Source organism: Halichoeres trimaculatus, unplaced genomic scaffold (assembly GCF_033239565.1).
Source record: "Halichoeres trimaculatus isolate MK-OKI-2021-1 unplaced genomic scaffold, fHalTri1.1 fHalTri1_scaffold_16, whole genome shotgun sequence".
Taxonomy (NCBI): Eukaryota; Metazoa; Chordata; class Actinopteri; order Labriformes; family Labridae; genus Halichoeres; species Halichoeres trimaculatus.
In genome coordinates, this window is record NW_027437194.1 from 14,013,147 (window position 1) to 14,028,334 (window position 15,188).

Consider the following 15,188-nt stretch of genomic DNA (forward strand, 5'->3'; position numbering starts at 1 on the left):
CCACTCGGCAATGCGCTGTTCGTCATCCTTTTCTGTATATTGCAGGTGAAACTCGGATTTAGGTGTATTACCACCACCTATTGGAATAAGTCAGCGTTACAAGCACAATACAACAACAGTAATTGACACGGTCTGTGAGAAAGAAGACAGAGAAAGAAGTGAAGTGATGCCAAAGAAAAAAGAAACAGTAAATCTTCTCACTTCGTCTTGTATAATACAGGACTGACATCTCTGACTTTGTCCACTTGTGTGAGAAACAGAAACCACCTTCAGCCCAACGCCAGTAAGATGACATTGCACCAATGAACATCCAGGGTCTGACATCCTGTACATGAAGGGCCAAACTTATCTCCACATGTCGAGGAGACTAAGGTCCTTTGGAGCTTTCAGGACTGTGCAGGACTTTCTATGACTCTGTGGTAGCTTCTGCACTTTTCTATGCAGTGGTCTGCTGGGGAGCAGGGAGCACGGAGAGGGACAGAAAGAGACTGAACAGACTGGTCAGAAAGGCCAGTTCTGACCTGGACTGCTCCTTAGACTCCCTCAAGGAGGTGGGTGAGTGGAGGATGCGAGCAAAACTTACAAACATTATGGACGATTCCGCTCATTCACTGCATGAGGCTGTAGGGGCCTTAAGTAGCTCCTGCAGCAGCAGACTCGGGGGCCGTTTACACGACAACAGCTTTAGGGTGAAACGCAAAAGTTTTATTGCGTTTAGGCCTTGCATTTACACAGAAACAGTGTTTCAGCTGATTTAAAACGCAAACTTTTGAAAACGGCCTCCAGAGTGGTATTTTTCTGAAACGCTTCTGACACTGTTGCCATGTAAACAGTAAAAGCCGGTGTTTTCAGTGGAAACGCTGACGTCACAGTCTGCCTCGCGCGCACGCATACAACAGGACAACAGTACCGTTGGTACGATCGTCACGAACCACCGTGTTGTGCTTGTGCTACTCAATCTGCTGTATCTGCTGACTGTCTTTCAGCAATACCTGCATCTGTTGCTCCACTTTTTGACTTGGTATTCCTCGGTACACCAGATGACTGGCTCAACTCTACTTCGGTGGAGATCCCACAAAAGCGGCTTCTGGACAAGACAGTTATAGCACCACCTATAGGCCTGGGATGCTCACTACAGCGTTTTCAGTCCACCAGCGTTTCTGTGTAAACGCAGATTTTTTTCACTGAGTTTCACTGAGTATATATATATATATTTATATACATGTAGATAGATTGATAGATAGATAGATAGATAGATAGATTGATAGATAGATTGATGGATATATGAAATCAATAAAACAATCTTTTGCTGCCTTGATTGCTGTTAACTACTACACAATAAATGTTTTTTTTTTCTTCCCAGGACTAAATGACTGCTGGATTTGGCTATGAGCTGCTCCTAATGTGCAGTCCGACCTCAGCTTTGAGAAAGTAGAAAGGTAAGCAGATTGTTACAGTGCGTTGGAAAAAAAGGACCAGGCAGGGAAGGGAACTTTTTGCAGAAGATCTGGATACTTTGTCTGTTGACATTTGGGATATTTTTTAGTTTAAAACAGAACAACATTCCTTCAGCCACGCCATAGCTGACCGTAACCCTCACTCTCAGTGAAGGGTCTTTATGTTGAGGTGAGAGCTCAGAAATGACAGCTTCTATACCAACTTGCCCTGTGGAGTCCTGGCTCTAGGCTGCTGTAGGATTGCTCTGCAAACAATAAAAGGTGCAAAGTTTAGGGGTAGCTGGCTGTTTGTAAGAACAGTTTGAGAGAAAGTCTTATGCCACTGAATCAAGAATGACTTTACCATTAGTGGGCTTTTCGATTCTGGCATCCGTCCCACTGCTGGTCAGATTCCAAGAAAAGCTAAATAATCAGTTTGTAGTTTGTTCTGTCCAACACTTTCATATTGTGGTTCTAATGAACACTGCATCGTCTTGGGGATACTGGCACCACTTCAGAATGTTTCTCTATAAGATACACAATTAGATATTGGCTTTTAAACGGAAGAAGGAGATGGAGGATGTGAATGTTAACACACACACACACACACACACACACACACACACACACACACACGCACGCACAAACACACACACACACACACGCACACGCACACGCACACACACACACACACACACACACAAACACACATATATATAACTTTGTCTGACTTTTAGTAACCTCACCTTAGCTGACCTGAGCGACAGTTTCCTCTGCAAAAGATTTAACATCCAAACAAACAAACACACACACACACACACACACACACACACACACACACACACACACACACACACACACACACACACACACACACACAATAGAATGGTTTCATTATTGATCAGCTTACAGCTGTCAGTCTGACACAGAGTTATAAATCATCTATTTGCAAGAGGAGAGCTGAAAACAGTCACACACACACACACACACACACACACACACACACACACACACACACACACACACACACACACACACACACACACACACACACACACACTGCATGACTTCACACACATGGTGAAAACATAGTGATAAAAGAGTTTGGAGATCGGTAGAGGAGTGGAAGTACTCATTGATTACCGCTCGTTTGTTCTAAACAGAACTTTTCAGTGACTCAATTTACATCCCCCTCACACTGGGGGATGTTTTTATTTATTTATTTTCTATATTTTTGAACTCTGTTTGTTAAATGTGGTGAATACTCCCTGTTTTCCACAGACCTGGCTCTGTAAGCGGGCAACATACAAATTGGGTTAGAGGGAGCCACACAACATGATTCCACCCAATTAGTAATAGGTGGTGATAATGCACTGCACTCCGACCTCTGCCTCAGTCAGCTACTTTTCCTCTGTCTCCTCTGCTCGCTTATGAAGAGCAGAGCTACACCACAATAACAAGAATGAAAGACTCAGGTTAACCAGCAGAAGCTCTGGACACTGTTTTGTTGCTTATTATTTGTTAGTTGTTGTTCTCTGGTAGTTATTTTGAGGAGCAGAGTCCCTGAAGGAGAGGTAAAGAGAAGAGACTTTATTACAAACTCCAAGACTAAACAAATAAATACAACTTTACAACAGGGGTGGCAAGATTTTTATTTTTATTTTTTATTTCTGTCTTATGTACATGTGGGCCTAGAAATTGTCACTTCTGTAATTAAACTCAGTCTCAAGCTGATCATTTTTATTTGTTTATTTTTTTCCACAGATAAAGCCATGTAACTTAGCTTTAATACTTTTACATATTAGTTTCTTTTTCCTTAATTTTTGTTGTATTCATCTCACCACCGTCTTGGTTTGTTTTGGCTAAATATACAAATCTATGAGCAACTCAGTCTAAGTATTTACAATAAAAGAGTTATTAGCAGGGATAGGTTTTAATAAAGCCACTTTTCCACCAAGCAGTCCATTTCGGTTCATTACGGTTTGGCACAGTTTGGTCCGGTTAAGCCTGATCCCATTTGCATTTCCACGGCAAACTGCGCCCTCTTGTGGTAGGCACCATGTTAGCCGAATGATGAAAGCCATAGCTGTTAGAGAATAGCGTGATGTTGTAGCAGCGTGACACACTGTACCCCGCTAATAAATCCAATGAAGAAGAAAAATGCCACACAGTAAACAAAGAGCCTAGGTGGAAGACATGCAGCATTTCGTCCTCTCTGTGATTTTCATGTAGCTCTTTGATACAAAGTTCAATCAAGCTTTGTTTCAGAGGAGACAGTGTGCCGCCAGGAGAAATGCAGCTGCTGTCTTGTGGTAAGTGACGATTCTTTTGACCAATCAACAGTCTGCAGTGTTGTAGCTCCACCTTCCAAGAGCGGATCGGTTCAGTCTGGCACCCATACAGAAGGGTCCCAAAAAGTGATACTGCTTGTCTTAGTTATTTGGGGATCTGTCCCAGGATAAGTCAGTTGAAACACCACAAAATGTATGCCGAACCGGTCTGCTTGGTGGAAACGCAGATTAAGATTTTGTTGATACTATGCAGTTATTGAATCTGCCCATCAATCTGAGTCTTTATCCATTCTTCAATCAATTCCTCCTGTGAATTTTTTGTGTGCAAGAAGTTAGCTTTACAAGTTTTCTATCAACAACATTGACACTCTTGGAATTTGACATTGTGCATCAACAAATGTTCAAACACATTGGTGGCGTTGCCAATCTTGCAAGATATTATAACGCTGCGCAAAGTGCACTTTGCGTTGTTAGCGTCCTTTTTGGTAAAGTGAAGCCAAGCTTCCAATCACTTTGATGTATACACTGTTGTCTTGGACATTCTGCTGCATGTCATGTGATGTTGACACAAGGTCAAGATGCTCTGGTGTAATGTAAAGCAGTGTTTCTCAAATTGTTTCAGACTAAGAACCATTTAATCCCCCCCTCCCTCCTTAAAAAAAAAAAAAGACGGACTACCAAGCTAAATAGCCCCATAACAACTGCCCAGATAAAACTAGCACTGGTACTAAAGTTTACTTCCACAGTGCCCGCAATCCTCACTGTGGCTAAATCATCTTGCCCTTGCACCTTCTCCTGGCCAGTCTCAAGGAAACTTTTGTGCGTGATATTATTTTTTACACAACTTACTTATGATTGTTGTGGACCACTAGGGGATGCTTTTTGAGAAACAGTGATGTGCAGAATTTTGACAAGAGAATCATAAAGCATAAAGGCTAATGATGGATCGAACCACTTTTCAATGATTCTTAACATGAGCCAGCTATAGATATCCATCCTCTGTTATATAATAATTTTACTGTGTGTAAAGACTGACACTCAGACATGGGTGTCAAAGGTTTATTTGGCTCAGACCGCCAGCATCAAGAGGACACTGGAGGGGTTATCCATTTCTCACCTCCTAATTGGCTTCATACTTGATGGGTGAAAATTTTGGTTTTCTCTAATGTTTTCACAATAAAGCTTCATTCTCATCCAGATTTACACCTGATAGTTACTGATAGGATGCCAAACTTTGTAAGACAACTTTCTGTCAAGATCAAGAACAGGGAACGCACACAAAAAACATGTTTAGTCATTAAAGTAAATGTTAAGCTACAAAAGAGTTTTACTGATGCAGAACATATTTTCACATTACTGATCTCACTACTGAAGAGTCATAACATTGCTGAAGATCAATATCATTAACCATCAGATCATATTTCTAAAAACAGGACAGATCTCTGGGCTAGTTCTTTTTCCTCTCCTCATCCCCGGGTTGAGCTGTGAGCGGCTCATTCATAAAACAGAGAAAGCAGTAATCAGAATTTCACATTAGCCTGGCTCACAGCATCAAAGAGCCTCAGTCACACATGAAACATGCATGAGGCTCACAGCGTCATCCAGATAAAGTGTGGAAATGAACAAACCGACAGCATGCTGTGAGGGAGCCGCTCACCTCTCATCAGCTCACAGTCGACATTTACGCTCACATTAAAGAGGGGTAATATGTGTGAGAGGCTTTTTAACTTTAACCTGAGTGTATAATCGTGGTCAGACAGGGTAAGTGTGTGACTGTTGTGCTTATTTAGAGCTTTTATCTTTTTTGTGTCAAGGTTCAAAATGAATTTAACATGAAAGAAAAACTGTTCAGTTATAGCATCAAGAGGTGAAGGAGACATTTGGAGTTGGAGGCTCTGCCCACTGACAGAATAAGTAATTCAAGGTGCCGACCTCGACGTGTTTGTTCCCGACTTTATTCCTCACTTGTGGTGATAGAGAAAGGTTCTGTTCAATTCAATTTGCAGGTGACATTTTGAATGTAGCTTATTTGGCCTAAAGCAGCCTAAAAGGGCTGTGTTAATGTTTATATTTGAATTTTTGGACTTTATGGTGGAGTGAAATTTTATATTAGAGCCGGTTGACAATTTGACAACTTGAATTGTAAATCCACTAGTGGCTGTGTGATATAACGTTTTGTCCAGCAACCCTCCAACTCCTGTTTCAGCCATCATAATTGTCAAATTCATGCCAGCCATTGCTTAATCAACACTATTTATATTTTTACCTCCGCCGTGGAGGTTATGCTTTTGGGAGAGTTTGTCTGTTTGTCTGTCAACAACATAACTCAAAAAGTAACCAACAGATCTTGATGAAATTTTCAGGAAATAATCAAATTGAGATAAGGAAGAAATGATTTAATTTTGGAGGTGATCCAGATCACTGTCTGGATCCAGGATTGTTTTAAGGGATCCTTTATCATTCTGAGATAGGGCTGTTTTCACCATATGTGTATAAAACTCTATGATAAATGGTTTGATTGCTCTGCAAAACAATACAAGACAAAGTCACAATAATTTCTGACAGATGTAAAAGTATGATCCAGATCCTGGCAATATTCTGGATACTGAGATCAGGAATATGAAATATGTTCTGGGTCATCATAATTTTCAACACTGTCAGGAAACAAATTATCGTACAAACCTGCAACTAACACCAAATTGTAGCAGACAGTCTGCTGAAAGGGGGTATAACATTAAAGTAGGACTTAAGTGTTGCGTGACATTCAAAATATGCTTTGTGGAGGTCTGTGCTCTCTGAAGGCTTTTCTAGCTTGTGACATATGACATTACTGAAAAGCATCCATAAGTTCAGCAGGTTGGACTTCGGGATCCAAAAATCACATCCATCTATCAAAACCTTGGTTGTTGTTAGCCAACATTTAATGAATGAAATTTTAACTAAACATAAACCAGGCCTAGCTGATCTTTTGATACGTATGCTTTTAGCTTGCATATTGTTTTTGTCCACAAAATCACAGGTAACAAAGGTTATGTGATGTCATAAAAAACATAAATTACAGTTTTATTTTCAATACTGTGTCAAACCAGCACTGAAGAGGCTCATACTGTTTAACAAAAACAAACAAGCCAAGAGGAACCAGAAAAATCTGAGTAATGATGGGCTTCAAGGCAGAATGGATCAGTATCACTGAGTGAGCCCCAGGCTGGGTTGAGTGGTGGAGGTTTAACAGGATGAACCTCAAGCTGTTCTGTCATCAAAGGGTTAAACTGTCATATCTTTCCTCCACGGTTTAACCCACATCTGACGCAGAGAAGCTTCCATATCGACCCTTCACTCAGAGCGCTTCCTGTCTGCCCCCTGCTGCTCTGATCGGATCGCCTGCTCATTTTTTGTTCAGAGATGGCACCCTGCAGGGCATCATGGGAAAGAGCTGTGTGTGTGTGTGTGTGTGTGTGTGTGTGTGTGTGTGTGTGTGTGTGTGTGTGTGTGTGTGTGTGTGTGTGTGTGTGTGTGTGTGTTTAACTCAATAACTCAAACTAACTTTAGGGCTGGACTGAGGCGAGTTGATCCAGTTCATTTAGCAGCATGAGGCTGTGACACACACGTGCTCCCACTCTAACTTTTATCCCCTCTCTTGGTCTTTAACCAGAAGAAAAAAATAACTACCAAATAACTCACCAAGTATGTAAAAACAACATAGGACATAATCTGCAGTTCTTCTAATGGCCACTAGAGGCTGCTCCATAAAATAAAAAGGAGGCCGGGGATTTACTACATAGCTAGTTTTAAAGGTAAAGATCACAACTTTGGAAATTTTTAACTGGAGGTATAATTAGGAGAAGTTTTGATATTGCATATTTATACAGACTTTAGTCCTACTTTTTTCCCCTCAAATCTTTCTTTGTTTGGCCCTATATTTTTTTCACAAATACTCTTTTATTGTCCATACACTAATTCAAAACAGTTTGTCAGCCTTTAGTTTTCAGTACAGATGGTGGTGAAAGAAACTGGACAGAGAGAGAGGATGATAGGCTGTCGCTAAGAACTGAGGGTTCCAAGTAAAGACACCTGCTTTGAGGACCATTACATCTGTGCATCAGGAGCGCTGAGGTCAGTCTGCCCCACATCATTCAATAGTACCAGCTTTGCCAGCAGAGATTTTGGTGGTCAAGGGATGTTTGAAGGTTACTAAAAGGACAAGGAAAGTTATTAAGAAGGACATAAACAAGTGATGAGCAGTCACGGATAGCAGTACCACGGTTGTCCAGTAGGTGACAGCAGAGTTACTAAACAGGTGTTAAAATGCTTTAAAAAAAACTATTAATGTAGCTGTTAGCTGAAGCTAACCTTAGGGAAAATATCTTTAACAAAAACTTTAAGGAGCCTGAAAGTAAAAAGAAAAAGAAAAAAAAAATCATGACTAACGCTACAGGAAACAGTGAAGCACAAATAAAACAGGAATAGAAGATGAGATGAACTGAGGCCATGTCCACACGACGCGGGTATTTGGGAAACCATATATTTTTATATGTTTATGCCTGTCACCACACAAAACTGCAGCTTTACGTCACTAAAAACAACATTTTCTGAAAACTCCGGCCAAAGTGAAGATTTTGGAAAACTCTGGTTTCATGGTTTCATGTGGATACGGGTAAACAGAGTTTTTGGTTCTCTAACATCACAGCTGAATGACAGGGGCTTATTCTGATTGGCTGGCACAGGTTTTACATCTAGGAAACACTGCCAAAAATGGGTTTGGCATGCCTCAAGCTGCACGTATCGGAGGATTTACCAGCTGCATGTGGACCAAAGTATTTTTTAAAACGAACAGAGGGAAATACTCGTTTTTGAAAAAACCCGGCAACATGTGGACATGGCCTGAAAAAGAAGTAAAGGACTACAGGGACTAAATAGACAGGTGAAACTAATGAGGGGTAGTCAACAAGGAAAGAAACAAAGGCATGAGGTAAGATTAAAGTAGGAAGGCATGGAGAAAGAACAAAGAGGTATGGAAACACAATGGAGAACATACAAAGCAAGAAGCATTAAGAAGACAAGATAACTAATGAAACAAATAAACAACAAAAATCCACAAAACAGATAAACATAAAGAATACACCCAACAAAAAGGAGATGGGAAGATATATGTTTAAGTTATATGTTTGCATATGTAATATACAAGGCAACACAATTTAAATCAGGTTTAAACCAACTGTAGAAAAACACAGCTTTGTTCACAGTCAAAGACTATTTCTATCACATCTTTATTTGATTATACACTGCCTGACATGGCAATTATGGAACTCCATGAACCGTAGTTGTGTAAATTGGTCCATCATAAAAACTTCTGGGCTGTTCCACCTTAGTGTCATTCTCACATCAATTAACACCTTTGAAACAACTTCTTCTTCTCTATTTTTTAAAGGAGACTCTCATACTGGAAGTATTCTTGAAAGTAACTTCAAGTCATGGCCACCTGCTGTTGTTGGAGGTGAAGAGACATTGAGGTTGCCAAGAAACCAGCTGAGATGCTGAAAAGTAAGCTGTGCTATGCAAAAATAAATGTTTAATATTCTATCTTTTTTTTTTACCCCCCAAGGTTCCAGAAATATCTTCTCCCAAGGTTAAAAAAGTCACAAGTCCTCACAAAAATAGCAATCCAAGGACACACACGCTCTCACACATGATTTCAGTTCCACCATCACAAACCTAAAACATTCACAAACACCTACGCACACTCTACATACACAGTCACTCTCACACTGTGGCTTTGAGGAGGCTCTTCTCAGATGCTTCTCAGCAGCTTGTTAGCGACACTGCATCTTGTCGGTTGCCTGGAGATGGTTGCTCATGTTAACACAGTCTCTCTGTTAATGGGAGGAGTTAAACTGATTCATGCTGTGAGCAAAAAAATGTTTGGAATTAAGGGTTTTGAAATGGTCATTTTTTTGTTTCCATCTCTGCCCTTCTTCCTCCTTTGAGACCAGATTCATAAAAATAACGAGAAGATCGATAAGAAAAAGGGGGTACTTTACACTGCCGACATTGGTCAAGATTTTTTAAATACCTTGAAGTGAAGGCAGCTCAGGTTTCTTTGGAACGAGTCTACCTCTATCTTCCCCAGCCTTCTGTTTTGCATATTTAACTCTCATTAAAAATGCAAAGATACTTTAAGAGTTTGAAATACCAAAATAGGATATTAATTATTATTTGTTTGTTTGTTTGTTTTTGTGACAGAAATTGCAATAAATAAATAAATAAATAAAATCCAGAGACACAAAACAAACCTTTTATTTTTTGTGACAGAAATTGCAATAAATAAATTGATAAACAAAATCCAGAGACACAAACAAACCTTTTAATTTTTTGTGACAGAAATTACAATTAAAAAATAGATAAAAAAATGAAAAAATAAATTAATTAAATCCAGAGACACAAAACAAACCTTTATGATAGTACAAATACTTTTGTCTGTCCTTATTTCCCACATAAATACTTTTTTGTGAGGTTGGTTCAGTTTTACCCTGACTGATCAATATTTGCTTTTATCAAACCTAACAACAACTCAAAAGACAATTACAAGGAGTTATGTCTGTATTTTATTTTATTTTTTCTTTTTGAATTTTTCTGGGCTTTTTTCATAGCAGCCACTACACTCTCACCCTTCAAACTTTTAACTTAAATTATCTTTAATGACTGATTAGGACTAAATAAACCTAAGTGTATTACAGCTGCGTGTAATGTTTTGGCTGGAGGGTGAAATAAAAAAACACTGCAGCTGCTCTACCAATGAAAAACTTTCTTCTCATAGGCGTGCCCACAAAACTTCCTAGATCTCTGGACAGTACAACCCCTTTGTATTACATTTAATTCCTCTAAAAGACCCTAGCTCCTAAGGAAAGTTCCTCTGGTTAAAAAGCACATAATCTGAGACTCTACATCAGGGAGAGTTATACAGACAATGAATTCTTGATGATTACTCTCAGTCCCAAAGTCTCTCTCACTTAGCATTCTCTGAGCTCACAGTGTTCAGCCCCCTGTCTCTTTCACCAAACAGTTAATGTTTCATCCTGTCTGAAATAAATTTTCTTTGTGTCTTGTATCTTATGCCAGCCTTTGCATACTTGTGTTTTTTTATTATCTAATCACTTTGTGCGGTTGGCAGCGTCTGTCAGGATGGCAGGCAGCAGATGGAGGCTGACGTCTCAGCGTGGAGGAAGGAGACGAGCTGTCAGATAGTTTATCCTGCAGCCTCGTCCTCCACTAACAACCAGCTCACCACAGGCCTCATTCATCCTCCTCGTCAGCCTGCAGACAGCAGCTGGCAGCTCGTCAGTCTTCATCCGGGAGAGACAGCCCGACTGAGCGTCAGAGGGGCCAAACAGTAAACTAGAACTCCTGAAGGACTCTCTGAACTGGGCTGTCCCGAGTTCAGCATGTTCTGTAATGTGAAGCACGCACTTCACTTTGCACTCTGGTTTTTAAACTTAACCAAACTCAATCCTTTAACTGATTCCTGATAGGAAACCTTTCAGCAGAGGTAAAAATGTTAGAGGCTGGGTAGCTGAGGGTTGTACTAATGTAGGAGTGCTGATATTTTGCAAAATCAAGTGTTCAAATAGACATAACATGAGTCAAAGTTAAAATTTGAAGAACACGGTCCTAAATTTCAACTCAACCACCCGCAAATTATATAGATCTATGAGGAATTCTGATGCACAAAAATGTGAAAACTTTTTTGAAGGTAGGGTCTGCAGGAATTTTCATTACTTGTAAATAACACAACATTCAAACTGGGCTCCTCCTCCTTGGATCATGAACAAATACCTGGTTAGCAAAAAGCCAACCTGCGTTGCTCTTTGTCCCGTGCTGCTCCCCCAGTTCCTCAATGAGAGTGAAAGTCAAGCCAAGCTTAACCCTCATTGAGGAAATATCTTAATCTGGTGTTTCCTTTCACTTTGGTTGTGTTTCTCTTGCTCTTTGCTACGTCCACCATCGTGGCTGCTTGGGATAGCTGTGTTCACTTGCTATTATCAACACGCATAGTCACTTGCACTCTAGGCGCTCTGTGATTGGTTGATGTAACTATGTCTACTCTCTGCCCAGGCAGGATTTTTCCTGTAAAAGTTGACATTCTATTGTTGAGGAAAATACAGCAGATTCTACCTTTAAGTTGTAGGTACAGGAATTTGTACAAATAATCTTAATTTGCAAGTTCAATAAAATGTAAATCTTGCAGGGTCTTCATCAAATGCCACTTGGGTCTGTTTTCATCAAAGTCACAGGGTTGCAGGATGTATTGTGCTGATTGCTGATAGCTGAAGTCAAGTGACACAACTTCCCAGACAATCTGACACTCACTTTCCTCCAGGCCAAATAATTTTTATTCTAATCCCATGACAAACAGGCAGTATAATCAGTTTTGGGAAACAGCCTCAAGAAGGAACCTTTTTTTTCCACTCTTGGGATGGATTCACTTTTCACCACAGGAAGTTTCTTGTTTATAACACTAACAACATCCCAAAATAAACAAAACCAGATGTGCAAACACCTTTTAAATACCTTTTCTCTCTGCTGATTAAAGTTTGGTTTTGCCGTTAATGCTCAGTTTTATCGGGATCTGAATTCTAACTCTTTCACCACACTGTCATAAAATTTGTAGCACAAGTTAAAATGGCATAAATTTCCATAACTTGCTCGGTAAAAATTGAAACTCTTGGCTTGCATTCACACATCTGCACTGACTTGGTAAATAAACATGTCAGGGGAAATAAAAGTTTTCCTTTCAATGTCAAATAACTTCAAGTTACAAAGACTTGACTGACGGTTCTGCAGAGTAACTCAGGAAGGAGGAGGGGAAAAAAAAAACTTCTGCACACTGAAGTGTATTTCTCTTGTCTTTATATTCCATGTGGGTATGGAGGAATTGTAATGACAGATGTTATTTTTAGAATGAAAAAGAGCGCAAACACCTGAAGAAAATGTGTGCAAACATGTCCTAATAAGATAAACTGTTTATGCAAGAGCAAGATACACTAATTGTATCAAATTTGTACACATTCCTATGAGTTTCTCTTGTTTAGTTTTGTATTTTCTTCTGGATTGGATTTCCTGTTTTATTTTGTTGGCATTCTTTGTTTTGATTTATTCTTTCTTTTCTGACAGTATGGGTTATGAGTTATCTCGCTTCCTGTGGTTTGGACTGGATATTCAAAATAAGTTTTGTTTGACTTTGTGTGTTTTGTTTGATAATAAATCCTAAAGTCTGTGTCTGGGGGACTCTACTTTGGTTACAGACGTGAGTTTGTCTATTCCTAACGATTAGCTGCTGCACCGCTGCACGTTCTCTATCCAGGACTACAGTGCAACCTTTTCCCTTTTTTTTACAGCAGTACTCTTATGTTACAAGTTTTATGGTAAGTGTTCTTCTCTGCCTCTTTCTTGATCCTTGTTCTAACTTTTCTTCCCAAACAGTTCCCTCTTGATGCACACTGTAAACCAAACTGCTGAAAAATATGACAGTGAGAAGTATGGCATACCTTCTTAGTCTTAAAACGGTGAGCATGAAACAGGAGGGGCACTCTGAGTTCTGTCAGAACAGTGTCTGTACCGATTTCTGATGTTCTGACCTCAGACCAGCACTCTCAGCTGTCTTTGCATTGACTTTTAGGGGTGCGAACAGTTAGCACTGTATCAAAGCTTTCCTCAAACAATGGGAGAAGGAAACAGTGAGTCTCATCTGTTCAGGCACCAAGGACAATATGTTCCCCTTCCTTCATCTCTCCTCTCCTTCCATACATGCTGTTGTTTCCTCTGAGTGTGTTTTGAAGCACGCTCAGCCCTCTCAGCAGCCTTATTGTGAATGCAGACACAAATCCTCTGCAGCCAATCTCTGCTGGCAAGATCTTCACTTTCCACCCACGTGTTTGGCATCTTTGGACAGCTCTGTGTAACTCTGTTAGGAAGCATATGTCTCTGTTATGTTTCACAGCGGTCACAGCACTGTGACAGTTAGCACTGACTGCTCTCTTCACTACTCATGAAACACATGAAACATATGACACACACACACACACACACACACACACACACACACACACACACACACACACACACACACACACACACACACACACACACACACACACACACACACACACACACACACACACACACAGAGCACTCCTGAAAGTGTTCCAGCTTTGTCCATAAGTAAAATTACTTTGTTACGGCTCCAAAGTGGTTTTAGGAGGATCTACATTTTATTTGCAATTCTATATTTATTGCAACTTTCACTTTAAGTCCACTACATGCAGGTTGTCACACTATGACATTGTCATTATTATGCCTCATCATGATGTATGGATCATTGGTACGGTGTGTTCACGCGAGTATAAGTGGCGCTCTCATATCAAGCTGAGACTCATCTCAGTGACACACACCACCACCTATTAGTTGTGCCTCAGAGGGAGACGGACACATTTTCGCTTTTGTCGGGGGTAAAGGTTCATCCTACTGGATAACATGCCACCTGTGTTTGCCGAAAAACAATTAAATATTGGCGTTTCAAAACTCCTTGTCAAACCAAAATAAAGGAGCAAGAGGTGAAAGAGGGAAAGAAGGAGGAGGGGTGAATTAACCTTAATAAAGCTTGTGAGAGAAACAACTATTTCAGTCAGTAGCCATCCATATGTAGCACTACTAGCAGCCCTGTGCTACGATAATCTGTAGGCTAATGTGACAGCAAGCAACCTTTATCAGTTTGTACAGTAGTTTAGTAGCCGTTGTAGTGTCACTGACAGCCTGGGGCTGTGAGACGTGTTGGTAATGTGTAATCTCAGTGAATCCTGGTTATGTCCTGCCAGTCATCTACCAAGCAGAGCTAACGTAACCTCACTCTTCATTTTCTTGTTAGACTCAAGTTTGAACAGACCACTGCAAAATAACTGCTGACTGTGGGTTGGAATGAACATTATCACAAACAGCTTGACTCATGTTTTAGTCCTTAGTTAGTGCACTAGAACTCTCCTGTTTAGCTTTCTTCTGCTCTTATGTCCTTTTTCTGTCTGACAGTTAAGCTCCTGTGTCCACCATCATGACAATGTTTATCACAGAAATTGTTTTCAGCAGAGAAAAACATGGATCTTTCTTCTCATTACAAAACTTCATCAGCCAGCATGGTGTTGTCATAGAGACCTAGATATGCTCGTCTTGATCAGGAAGCTAAAAAGTAGCATTTGGTAATGACCTATGTTGACGCTGAAAATCTCATTTTAAAGTGTGGATTACAACTCAGGAGACTTTTTCAAGATCACTTACAAACTCCTCACAGCCCCTTTAATGCAGACTTTACCTCATACAATAAAATATACAGCTCTACAGTTTAATTTAGCAGACATTTTTGTACAAAGCGATGTACAGCACAAGCAAGAATTGGGACCCACAGAAAAGCCTAGAT